Below are 13,251 nucleotides of genomic sequence, written 5' to 3'. Positions count from 1 at the left end.
GAACCTAGGCCAGCCAAACAGCCATGTACCTACATTCCATCCCTGAGAAACAGCCCTACAGGCCACCCCAGCAGGCATATCCCCAGGTCGACTGAGCAACTGCATGCCTATATTCCTGGCCAGAATAACAGCCCCATGGCCCCAATCCCAGGAAGCCAGATTCCAAGTTGGCCAACCCACCATGTGCATGCAAACCCCAAGTTGAGAAACCCCTGTGAGCCCACCCCTGGAAAAGCCACACTACTGTCACCACAGACTCTCAATATATGCCACTGAGAAACAACAAATGCCACTAGTGTGACTTACAGCTAAGGAAACTACACAAAGACTACACTACTGCATCCAACTAGAATAAAGTCCAATGCATTCCACCAAACTGACTCCTCAAGATCCATTCGTACAAATAAGTATTTCCCTACAAAACCTACTCCATAAAATTGGAAGAGGTGGCTTTTTTAACAGATGCATAAAAATCAACATAGGGACATGTCAAACATGAAAAAGCAAGAAAATGTGGCACCTCCAAAAGAAAACAATAACTCTCCAGTAACAGAATGCAATTATAAAAAATAAAAAAATACATAAAATACCAGAAAAAGAATTCAAAATAATAATCCTAAGAAAATTCAGTGAGATACAAAAGAATACAGATAGACAATTCAATGAAATCAGAAAAACAATTCATGATTTTAATGAGAAATTCAACAGAGATTGACACCATAAAAAATAACCAAACAAATCCTAGAGCTGAAGAATTCAATGAATGAAATAAAAAATACAATTGAGAGCTTAAACAGCACATTGGACCAAGCAGAAGAAGGGATTTATAAACTTGAAGACAAATCTTTTGACAAAACATAAGCAGACCAAAAAAAAACAAAAAAGAAACAAAAATTTTAAATAATGAAGAAAGCCTGCAAGATTTAAGAGACATCATTAAATGAATGAATATTAGTATTAATATTATGGACATTCCAAAAGAAGAGAAGGGGAAAAGTGAGGAAAACATATTTAATGAAATAATAGGGCCAGATGTGGTGGCTCACACCTGTAATCCCAACACTTTGGGAGGTCAAGGCAGGTGGATTTATTGAGGCCAGGAGTTTACAACTAGCCTGGGCAACATGACAAAATTCTGTCTCTACAAAAAATGCAAAAATTAGCCAGAAGTGGAGGCACATACCTTTCTACTTGGGGACCTGAAGTGGCAGGATCATTTGAGCCCAGGAGTCAGAGGTTTCAGTAAGCCAAGATCATGCCCCTATACTCCAGCCTGGGTGACAGAGCAAGAATTCATCTAGAAAGAAAGAGAGAAGATGGAAAGGATGGAAAGATGTGGAAGGAAAAGAAAGGAAGGGAAGGGAAGGGAAGGGAAGGGAAGGGAAGGGAAGAGAAGGGAAGGTAAAAGGGGAGGGAGGGAAGGAGGAAGGAAGGAAGAAAGGAAAAAAGAGAAAGAAAGAATAGGAAATAATAGTAGAAAACTTCCCAGGTCTTGGGAGGGAGATGGATATCCAGGTCCAAAAAGCTAAAAGAATCCCAAATACATTCAACTGAAACAAGCCCTTTCTGAGGCACATTATAGTTAAAATGCCAAAAGTCAAAGACAAAGAATTCTAAAAGCAGCAAGATAAAAGTCAAGTCATATATAAGGGAATCCTAATTAGACTAACAGTGTAAATTTCTCAGCTGAAACCTTACTAACCAGGAGAAAATGGGATGATATATTCAAAGTACTAAAGCAAAAATACCTGAAATCCAAGAATATTATACACAGTAAAGCTTTCTTTCAAAAAATAAGAAAATATTTCACAGACAAGCAAAAACTAAGGGAATTCATTACCAATAGACTGACCTTACAGGAAAAAAAAAATGGTCTCTCCTTGTAAGTTTGGGTTTTGGAGGTCAAAAGCACAAGGAAAAAAAAAAAAGAAAGAAAAAAATGCTCAAGGGAATATTAAATCTGGAAGTGAAAAGATGATAACCACCAACATGAAAACATGAGACCCTATAAAACTTAATACAGAAAAAAAAAGAGAGAAAAGAATCAAACCTTATCATTACAGAAAATTACCCAACCAAAAATACAAACAGTAAGAGAGGAAATAAGGAACAGAGGATATATAAAACTTCAAAAAACAATCAATAAAATTATAGGAATAAGTCTTCACTTATCAATAATAATCCTAAATATAAATAGATAAAATTCTCCATTTATAAGATACAGGCTGGTTGAATAGATTTAAACATTAGACCTGGCCAGACACAGTGGCTTACATCTGAAATCCCAGCACTTTGGGAAGCAAAGGTGGGCAGATCATGAGGTCAGGAGATCAAAACCATCCTGGTTAACATGGTGAAATCCCATCTTTACTAAAAATACAAAAACTAGCCAGGCATGTTGGCATGTGCCTGTAGCACCAGCTACTTGGGAGGCTGAGGCAGGAGAATTGCTTGAACCCCAGGAAGTGGAGGTTGCAGTGAGCCAAGATTGTGCCACTGCACTCCAGCCTGGGTGACAGAGTAAGACTCCATCTCAAAAAAGAAGAATGAGACCCAAATATATGCTGCCTACAAGAAACTCAACTCACCCTATAAAGATGCACACACAGACTAAAAATGAAGGGATGGAAACAGATATTTTGTGCAAATGGAAACCAAAGTGAGCAGAAGTAGCTGTGTTTACATTAGACAAAACAGAATTCAAGTTAAAACCTGTTTAAAAAGACAAGGAAAGACATTCTATAATAATAAAGGGATCAATTCAGTTAGAGAATATGAAAATTGTAGATATATCTGCACCCAACAGCAGCATACCTACATATATAAAGCAAATATTATTAGATTTAAAGGGAAAGATAAATCCCAATACAATAATAGTTGGGGACCAAAACATCAAATTTAAACTGTACAATAGACCAAATGGACATAACAGACATTTAAAGAACATTTAACTCAACAACTATAGATACACATTCTTTTTATCATTATATGGAACATTGTCTGCGATTAACCATATATTAGGATACAAAGCAGTCTCAAATATTTTTTTAAATAATCAAAATTGTATCAAGTATTTTACCTGACCACAATGGAATAAAACTAGACATCAATAGTAAAAGAACATTTGAAACTATAGATATACATGGATATTAAACAACATGGTCCTGAATGAGCAATGGGTAAAAACACAAATTAAGAATAAAATTTTTAGATTTCATGAAACAAATAAAAATAGAAACACAACACCAAAATCTATGGGATTAATAAGGTCATAATACAGCAAAAGCACTATTATAGGTTTATAGGCAAGTTTATAGCAATAAGTGCCTACATCAAAAAACTAAAAAGATTTTAAATAAACAACTTAATAGTCCAGGTTTATTATAGGTTTATAGGCAAGTTTATAGCAATAAGTGCCTACATCAAAAAACTAAAAAGATTTTAAATAAACAACTTAATAGTCCAGGTGCAGTAGCTCATGCCTATAATCCCAGCTCTTTGGGAGGCTAAGTGGGAGGATTGCTTGAGCCCAGGAGCTTGAGACTAGCCAGGGCAACAGAGCAAGACCCTTCTCAAAAACAAGCAAACAAACAAAAACAAAAACAATCTAATCATGTACCTTAAGGAACTAAAAAAGCAAGAACAAACCAAACCAAAATTAGAAGAAAGGAAATAATAAAGATAAGAGGGGAAATAAAACTAAATTGAGACTAAAAAAAAATACAAAAGATCAATTAAACAGAAAAAAAAATGTTTTTTGAAAAGATAAAATCAACAAATCATTAGTTAGATTAAGAAAAAAAGAACACTCAAAGAAAATTAGAAATGAAGACATTACAACATATACCACAGAAATACAAAGTATTATTAGAGACTATTATGAACAACAATACACAAATAAATTCAAAAACCTAGAGGAAATGGATGAATTCCTGGACAATATGACATATCAAGATTGAACCAAGAAGAAATATAAAGTCTGAACAGACCAATAGCAAGTATCAATAATAAATCAGGAATAAAAAGTCCCCCAACAGAGAAAAGTCCAGAATTTTTCTCTGTTGGATTTCACTACTGAATTCTGCCAAATCCTTAAAAAAGAATTAATACCAAATATTTTAAACTAGTCCCTAACATTGAAGAAAAGAGAATTCTTTTTAACTCATTCTACAAAGAAAACATAACCCTGAACTAGAAAACTAGAAAAGGACATAACAAAAAAACATACAGACCAACATCCCTGATAAACATAGACACAAATGTCCTCAACAAAATACTATCAAACCAAATCCAACAATACATCCAAAAGATAATACACTGTGATCAACTTGGAATTATCCTGGGAATGCAAGGATGGTTCAATATATGCTAATCAATAAACTTCATACATCACATCAATAGAATGAAGGGCAAAACCATATAATCATCTCAATATATGCAAAAAAAGCTCATGAAAAAATTTAATATCTCTTTAATTTTTTTTTTCTCTTTTTCCCCAAGATGGAGTCTTGCTCTGCCACCCAGGCTGGAGTGCAGTGGTGTGATCTTGGCCCACTGCGAACTCTGCCTTATGGGTTCAAGCAATTCTGCCTCAGCCTCCCAAGTAGCTGGGATTACAGGCATGCATCACCATCCCTGGCTAATTTTTGTATTTTTAGTAGAGACAGGGTTTTATCATGTTGGCCAGGCTGGTCTTGAACTCCTGACCTCATGATCCCCGCGCCTTGGCCTCCCAAAGTACTGGGATTACAGGCACGAGCCACTACTCCTGACCAATATCTCTTTATAATAATAAAATCTTAATAAATTAGTTATAGAAGGAAAGTACCTCAAATAATAAAGTCCATTATCACTTATCCAGTGCTTAATGGGAAAAGGCTGAAAGTTTTTCTTCAAAGAACTGGAACAAGACAAGGATGCTCACTCTCACTATTCTTATTCAACTTGTCACTGGAAGTTCCTACCCAGAGCAATTAGGCAAGAGAAAGAAAGAAAGGACATTCAAACTGGAAAAAAGGATATCAAGTTGTCCCTGTTGGCACACAACATGATCTTATACGTGAAAAACCTAGATCGTACCAAAAAAAATCCCGAACTAATCAACAAATTCAGTAAAAGTTGCAGATACAAAATTAATATTTAAAAATAGCAGCATTTCTATACATAAACAACAAACTAGCTGAAAAAGAAATGAAGAAGGCAATCTCATTTATAAGAGCTACAAAAAAAAATTAACACACCTAGGAATCAATTTAACCAAGCAGTTTCTTTTACAAAGAAAACCACAAAACACCAATTAAATTGAAGAGAATACAAGCAAATGGAAAAAAATCCACGCTCATGGATTGAAAAATTAATATTGTTATAATGACAACACTATCCAAAGCAATCTACAGACTTAATGCAATCCCTATCAAAATACTAATAAGGTTCTCCACAGAAATTTTTTAAAAATCCTAAAATGTGTATAAACCAGGCGGGCAGATCAAGAGGCCAAGAGATTGAGACCATCCTGGCCAACACAGTGAAACCCCGTCTCTACTAAAAAAAAATACAAAAATTAGACAGGTGTGGTGGCATACGCCTGTAGTCCCAGCTACTCAGGAGGCTGAGGTGGAAGAATCACTTGAACCCTGGAGGCAGAGGCTGCAGTGAGCTGAGACTGCACCACTGTACTCTAGCCTGGCAAGAGAGCAAGACTCTGTCTCAGAAAAGAAAAAAAAACAAAATAGCCAAAACGATCCTGAACAAAAAGAACAAGGCTAGAGATATATTATCAGACCTCAAAACAAGTACAATGCTGTAGCAACCAAAACAGCATGGTATTGGCATAAAAATAGACATATAGCCCAATGCAACAGAATAGGGAACTCAAAAATTAATCCATGTATATACAGCCAACTGATTTTTGACAAAAGTGTCTAAAACACTCACTGGGAAAAGGACAGTCTATTCAATAAATGCTGCTGGGAAAACTGGATATCTATATGCAGAAGAATAAAACTAGATCCCCACTTCTCACCCTATTAAAAAAAATAAAATGATTCGAAGACCTAAATGTAAGACCCAAAATGATAAAACTACCGGAATAAAACATAAGGAAAATGATTTAGGACATTGGTCTAAGAAAAGATTTTATAGATAAGACCTCAAATCACAGGCAACAAAAGCAAAATATACAAATGATATTACATTAAGCTAAAAAAGTTTCTGCATAGCAAAGGAAACAATCAACAGAGTGAAAAGACAACAGAATAGAAAATATTTGCAAACTACTCATCTAACAGCATATTAATACCCAGAATATACAAGGAACTCAAATGTATAAACAGTGAAATAACAAAAATAATGGACAAATGATCTGAACAGATGTTTCTCAAAGGAAAATGTACAAATGCCCAACAAATATACTTTAAAATGCTCAACATCACTAATCATCAGGGAAATCTCATTCTAAGCCACAATGAGGTATCATCTCACCCCAGCTACAATGGCTATTATCATAAAGATAAAAAATAAAAACTGCTGGTATGGATATAGGGAGAAGAGAATTTATACGCTGTTGATGGGAATGTAAACTACTACAGTCATTATGAAAAACAATATGGAGGCTTCTCAAAAAAACTGCAAATAGAGCTATTATATAATCCAGCAATTCCATTACTGGTAATTTATCCAAAGGGAAGGAAATCTTTATATCATAGAGACATTTGCACCCTCATGTTTATTGCAACACCATTCATAACAGCCAAGATATGGAATCAACATAGATGTCCAGCAACAGATGAATTGATAAAGATAATGTGGTACATATAATATACACAGTGAAATGCTATTCAGCTATAAAAAAGAATAAGGTATTGTTATTTGCAGCAAATAGGTGAAACTGGAGGAAATTATGTTAAGTGAAATAAGCCAGGAACAGAAAGTTAATTAAACACCACATGTTCTCAGCCATATATGGAAGCTTAAAAAAAATGTTGATCTCATAAAAGTAAAAAGTAGAACAAAGAATACTAGAGGCTGGGAAGGGTAGAGAAAAGGGAGAACAGGACACAAAATTCCAGCTAGATAGCAGAAATAAATTCTAGCATTCTATAACACTATAGAATGATTATAGTTAGAGATAGATAGATGATTGATTGATTGATAGATAGATAGACAGATAGATAGATAGATAGATAATAGACGATAGATAGATAATAAATAGATAGACAGACAGATAGATAGATAGATAGATAGATAGATAGATAGATAGATAGATAGATAGATTTTTTTCCCAAATAGCTAGAAGGAAGATATTAAACATTCCCAACACAAAGGAATGATAAATGTTTGAGTGATGGATATGCTAACTACCCTGATCTAATCACTAAATATTACATGTATGGAAACATCACTATGTACTTCATGAATATGTACAATTATTATTTGTCAATTAAGATGTAAAATAATATAAATCTAAAACAAATTCAAATATAAACTGTATTTCTCAACATAAGCTCCACCAAATTCAAGACACTTTTGTATGCAATGATACCACCTATTTGGTCCATCCCTAAAGAACTAAGGGTTCTAAGAATTGAACCATGTCAACGCAGTCTTTTTTACATTATTAACTGAAAACAAAGCGTGTCCTGTAAACATTTGTTTAAGATTAGGGAAAAAAAGACATCAGAAGGAGCCAAATCAGGACACTAGATGGATGCCTGATGATTTCCCATTGGAACTGTCACAAAACTGGCCTTGTTGGGCGAGAGGAATGAGCAGGGGCATTGTCATGGTGAAGGACTCTCCAGTGAACACTGCACACTGTGGTGGAAATGTAAACTAGTATAGTCTCCATGGAAAACAGTATGGAGGCTCCTAAAAAAAATTAAAAATAGAGCAACTACATGATCCAGCAATCCCATGATTAGTTATACATCCAAAGAAAATGAAATCAGTATGTCAAAGAAATATCTGTACTTCCATGTTCATTGCAGCATGATTACAATAGCCAAAATATAAAATCTATGTAAGCATCCATCAAAATGAAGAAAAGGTGACATATATATGCAATGGAATACTATATGTCCTATAAAAAGAAGGCTATCTTGTCATTTGTGACAACATAGATGAAGCTAGAGAACATTATGCTAAGTGAAATAAGCCAGACACAGAAAGGCAAATACTGCATGATCTCACTTTTATGTGGAATGAAAAAAAGTGGAACTCATAGAATCAGAGAGTAGATTGGTGGTTACCAGGTGCTGAAGATGAGGAGGAAAAAATGAAGAGATATTGGTTTAAAAAAAGACCTAAAATTTCATTTAGACGGGAAGAATAAATCCTGGAGATCTATTGCACAGCATGGTGACTGTGGTAAATAATAATGTATTCTATACTTGATAATTGCTGAAAGAGTAAATTTAAAATGCTCTCATAAAAATAAGTGTGTGGGGTGATGGATATGTCAATTAGTTTGATTTAATTATTCCAGAAAGGATACATATATCAAAGTTTCATGTTGTATACCATAAATCTATACAATTTTTCATTTTTTTATTAAAATAATAAATTCTATGTAGCAACAACCCCTAGACTAAAGAAAGAAGAGCCCCTCAGCTTTGTCCCCAACTAGCCAAGCAGCCTTAGTTAAGGATGTAGCTTCTCTTTGGCTATCCCTGGTCTCCTTGTCTGCAAAATTGAGACAATCACCGAGAGCCCTGGTAGCTTTTGAGAGGGCAATTTAAAGACATGATGAGGGCAGGAGCCAGGCCAAAGAGGATTTTGAAGGGAGCTTCTGAAGGATAAACAGTCAAGGATAAACAGTTTAGTGTTTCTTGACTGAAGTTGGTAATTACAAGATGTAGTTCGGAGTAATCAAGAGGACAAGCATCTAAGCCCTTTGCTGATTGTTAAGGGCCAAGGGATCCTAAGGGCTTGGCATCTGGCCCCACTCCTCTTGCATTTTCTCTTCTCTCATTTCCTCAATGATCTTACCAGGGCAGCTTTCTCTCTCTCTGCATGTGTGTGCCTGCACAAAGGGCTGCCTTATTAAATAGTAATTCCCGGTCTTACAGTCCATATCCTTTTCCCTGGCCATTTCCTCTTTCCCTCTGGAATATGAAAGACCATGCAATTCAATCTATATTGGAATTAGAAGTTTGGAGCAGCTACAATCATACTGTATCAAATCATTCTGAATTAATGTTCATTCAGAACTATAACCGGGCATGTAGCAGGTTGAAAGGGCACATGTGGAAGGGCCTGTACCAACACACACTCATCTTCCCAGAAACACAGTCAGGCCCTAGCTCAGCATTTCCCAGATGTCAGTCATTTTACTATGCCTTCATTATTTGCAAGACTATTTCACTATATTCACTTATCACCCAACTAATTATTATTTTTTTTTTATACAGAGTCTCGCTCTGTCACCCAGGCTGGAGTGCAGTGGTGCAATCTCAGCTCACTGCAGCCTCCGCCTCCCAGGTTCCAGCAATTCTCCTGCCTCAGCCTCCTGGGTAGCTGGGATTACAGGTACATGCCACCGTGCCTGGCTAATTTTTTTGTATTTTTAGTAAAGACAGGGTTTCACCATATTGGCGAGGCCGGTCTCAAACTCCTGACCTCAGGTGATTTGCCTACCTAGGCCTCTCAAAGTGCTGGGATTACAGGCATGAGCCACTGTGCCTGGACCACCCAACTAATTTTTAAATCAACTTTAAATTGGTTACCTGTTTTTTAACTTAGCTCTTCATTAGAAAATAATAACAACGAAAAGAATGGGTTTGACATGTTAATAATATATTTTTTCTAATTTAAAATATATATAATCACTCCTCACAGGGGATTGATTCCAGGACACTCCTGACCCCCCGCAGACACTAAAATCTGCAGATGCTCAAGTCCCTACATAAAATGGTGTAGTATTTGCATATAACCTATGTACATCGTCCTATACACTTTCAATCATCTATAGATTACTTATAATACCTAATACAATTATATATAATTATAAATAATATAAATAATTCTACACATAAATAATTCTACATATAAATAATTATTATGCTGTATTTTTTACAGTAATGACAAAATATAAAATCTGTACAGGCTGGGCAGGATGGCTCATACCTGTATTCCTAGCATTTCAGGAGGCCAAGGTGGGCAGATTGCTTGAGTCCAGGAGTTCAAGACAGATCAGCCTGGGTAACATGATGAAACCCTATCTCTACGAGAAGAAGCTATAAGAAACTAGCCAGGTGTGGTGACTCCCACCTGTAGTCCCAGCTACTCAGGAGGCTGAGGTAGGAGAATCACTTGAGCCCAGGAGGCGAAGGTTGCAGTGAGCCAAGATCATGCTACTGCACTCCAGCCTGGGTGACAGAGAAAGATCCTGTCTCAAATTAATTAATTAACTAAATAAAATCTGTACGATGCAATTCCTGGTTGGTTAAATCTACAGATGCAGAACCCATGAATATAGAGAGGGCCAACTGTGTACATAATGCTGATCCCTGTGACTGTTAACCTTATTTTCTGTACCACCTGTGTATTTACCACACTTTGCGAAACACCCTTTGAACTCATCACCACTGCAATCCAAGGCGATCATTGGGAAGGCATGTGCTCCTCTCAGGCCTCAACATTACAGTAACACTTGTCCACCCAGATCCCATTTTTCAATAAGAGCCTCCACTGTATATACTCAATCTGGATTAAGGTCATTTTTTGGGAGGGAGGGAAGGAGGCTTATATTAGTTTGCTGGGACTGCCACAACAAAAATACTACAGACTGAGTGACTTAAGCAACAGAAATTTATTTTCTCCTAGTTCTAAGGGCTGGAAGGCCAAGATCAGCAGGACCAGTTTTTTCTGAGGCCTCCCTCCTTGGCTCTTACACGCCGTCTTCTCCCCGTGTCCTCACGTCGCCTTTCCTCTGTGCTAGTCAGCATCCTAATGTCTTCTTACAGGAACAGCAGTCATATCGCATTAGGGCTCACCCACATGATCTCATTTGCCTTAATCACCTCCTTAAAGGCCCTGTGTCCACACACAGTCCCATTCTGAGGTACTGGGGGTTAGGACTTCCACATATGGATTTTGGGAAGACACAAGCTAGCCTGTCACAGGGCTTAAGTGCAGGATGAGAGAAGATGGCGAATTCAATACGAGAGACGTGGCTGGAAGAATCAGGCTGGGATTACAAAGGAAACATCAAAGTTTGAAAGTAAAATGAGGGGAAAAGAAGGCAAAAAGTAAGAAACAGGTTTAAACACCTGAAGACATTACTCATTTTGATTTACAAGTCACTGGATGGAAAAAAAAAAAAAAAAAAGGATATTACTCGTGGCCAAGAAGTGCTTCTATATAAAATATATTAAAAATTGACAAGTCTCTAGAATATCCCAAATCCAATTAAAAAAACCACAGTGTTGTCTGGTTGTGAATGGATCTAGAAAAATATAAACAGATTAGGCACAGTGGCGCACACCTACAATCCCAACACTTTGGGAGGATTGCTTGAGCCCCGGAGTTCAAGACCAGCCTGGGCAACAAGGTGAGACCCTGTCTTTAGGAAAAAAAAAAAATCAAAAAATTAGCTGAGCATGGTGGTGTGCCAGTAGGGTCCAGGCTGCAGTGAGCCATGTTTGCGCCACTACACTCCAGCCTGGGTGACAAAGCAAGACCCTTTCTCAATTTTTTGAAAAAGACATAAACAGCTGACAGAATGGTCTTTGCACAAAGGGAATGTGTGTGGGGCAACTCAGGAAGCTGGGGCAGAAACACAGGAGCCTGTGTGGTCTTGGACACTGTCGAGGATCAGACAGCAGAGGGTATAGGAAACTTACCTAGGCACTTACTTTAAAGTAGAGCTAGAGGCTCAGGGGATGCCACCGGCCATGAGGATGGTCCACCTGGCTGCGCCTCCCACAAAGATCTGCTGACCAGGAGAAAATGTGCCCGTTAAGGAGCACAGGAGTCTGAGCTGGATCTACCATGTGTCTCATGGTTTGTCCATGTACCTCCTGTAAGCATGTTTGGCAGGGTAGTAATTAGGGTTGACCCCAAATATCCCAGTTCTTCTCTCCTCCCAAGAACCTGCTAGGATTGCATTTCCACTATTTTGAAATTAGTTGAGTCCATGTGACTTGCTTTCGTCAATGAAAAGGGAGTGGAACAACATGGGTCTCTTCCAGGGAGAAAGTTGAAGAGATGGTGAGGGATTTGCTACAGCTCTTTTCCTTCCTCTGTAATGGTTGAAATGGAGACTATCAGCCTGGATTCCAGGGGCACAACAATGAACAGAACCCCTCTGCTGACCTGTACTGGATGTGTAGCATAAGCAAGAAACACAGCTTTGTTGTGTGAAGCTGCTGAGGTTTGGAGATTATTTGTTACTGGAGTAGTGCTTAGCCCATCCTGACTGATAGTTAGTGTAAAACAGTCCTATTGAGTCTGCTCACTCAGTGTTGAGAAAAGAACAGCAGAATTTCTTTCCTTTTTTTTTTTTTAATGAGACAGAGTCTCACTCTGTCGCTCAGGCTGGAGTGCAATGGTGCAAGCTCAGCTCACTGCCACCTCCACCTCCTTGATTCAAGCGATTCTCTAACCTCTGCCTCCCAAGTAGCTAAGACTATCGTCATGCACCATTACGCCAGGCTAATTATTGTGTTTTTAGTAGAGACAGGGTTTCACCATGTTGGCCAGGCTGATCTCGAACTTCTGACCTCAAGTGATAGGCCCACCTCAGTCTCCCAAAGTGCTGGGATTACAGGTGTGAGCCACCATGCCCAGACTGAGCCACTGCTCCTGGAAGAATTTCTGAACCAACAAAGCTTAGAATGAAACCCTGAAACAAAGTGATCAGTCATAAGTGGCTAACTAGCCTCCTCCTCCTTTTCAACTTGCCACTGTTGCCCTATGAGATATTTCATTTAGCTTGATCCCAGCAATGAACTGTGGGACCACCCCATATATTCTTTATTACCCTACACAAACCACAAATTTATGGATCATGTTCAACCTACTGACATATTCACTTAGCATACTTAAAATTTTTAATTAGTTAAAACTGGAGGGTTTTACATAAAAATCGATTTCCTGGCTGCTCAGAAGAAATTAGACTATCCATCCCCCTTGGTCCTATATTCCTTTTTTCTATTATACTTTAAGTTCTGGGGTACCTGTGCAGATCATGCAGGTTTGTTACATAGGTATATACGTGCCCTGGTGGTGGTTTGCTGCATCCGTCGCCCCGTC

This window comes from Sapajus apella, unplaced genomic scaffold (genome assembly GCF_009761245.1).
Source record: "Sapajus apella isolate SASKATOON/1434 unplaced genomic scaffold, GSC_monkey_1.0 scaffold90, whole genome shotgun sequence".
Taxonomy (NCBI): domain Eukaryota; kingdom Metazoa; phylum Chordata; class Mammalia; order Primates; family Cebidae; genus Sapajus; species Sapajus apella.
This window is presented reverse-complemented; position numbering follows the sequence as displayed.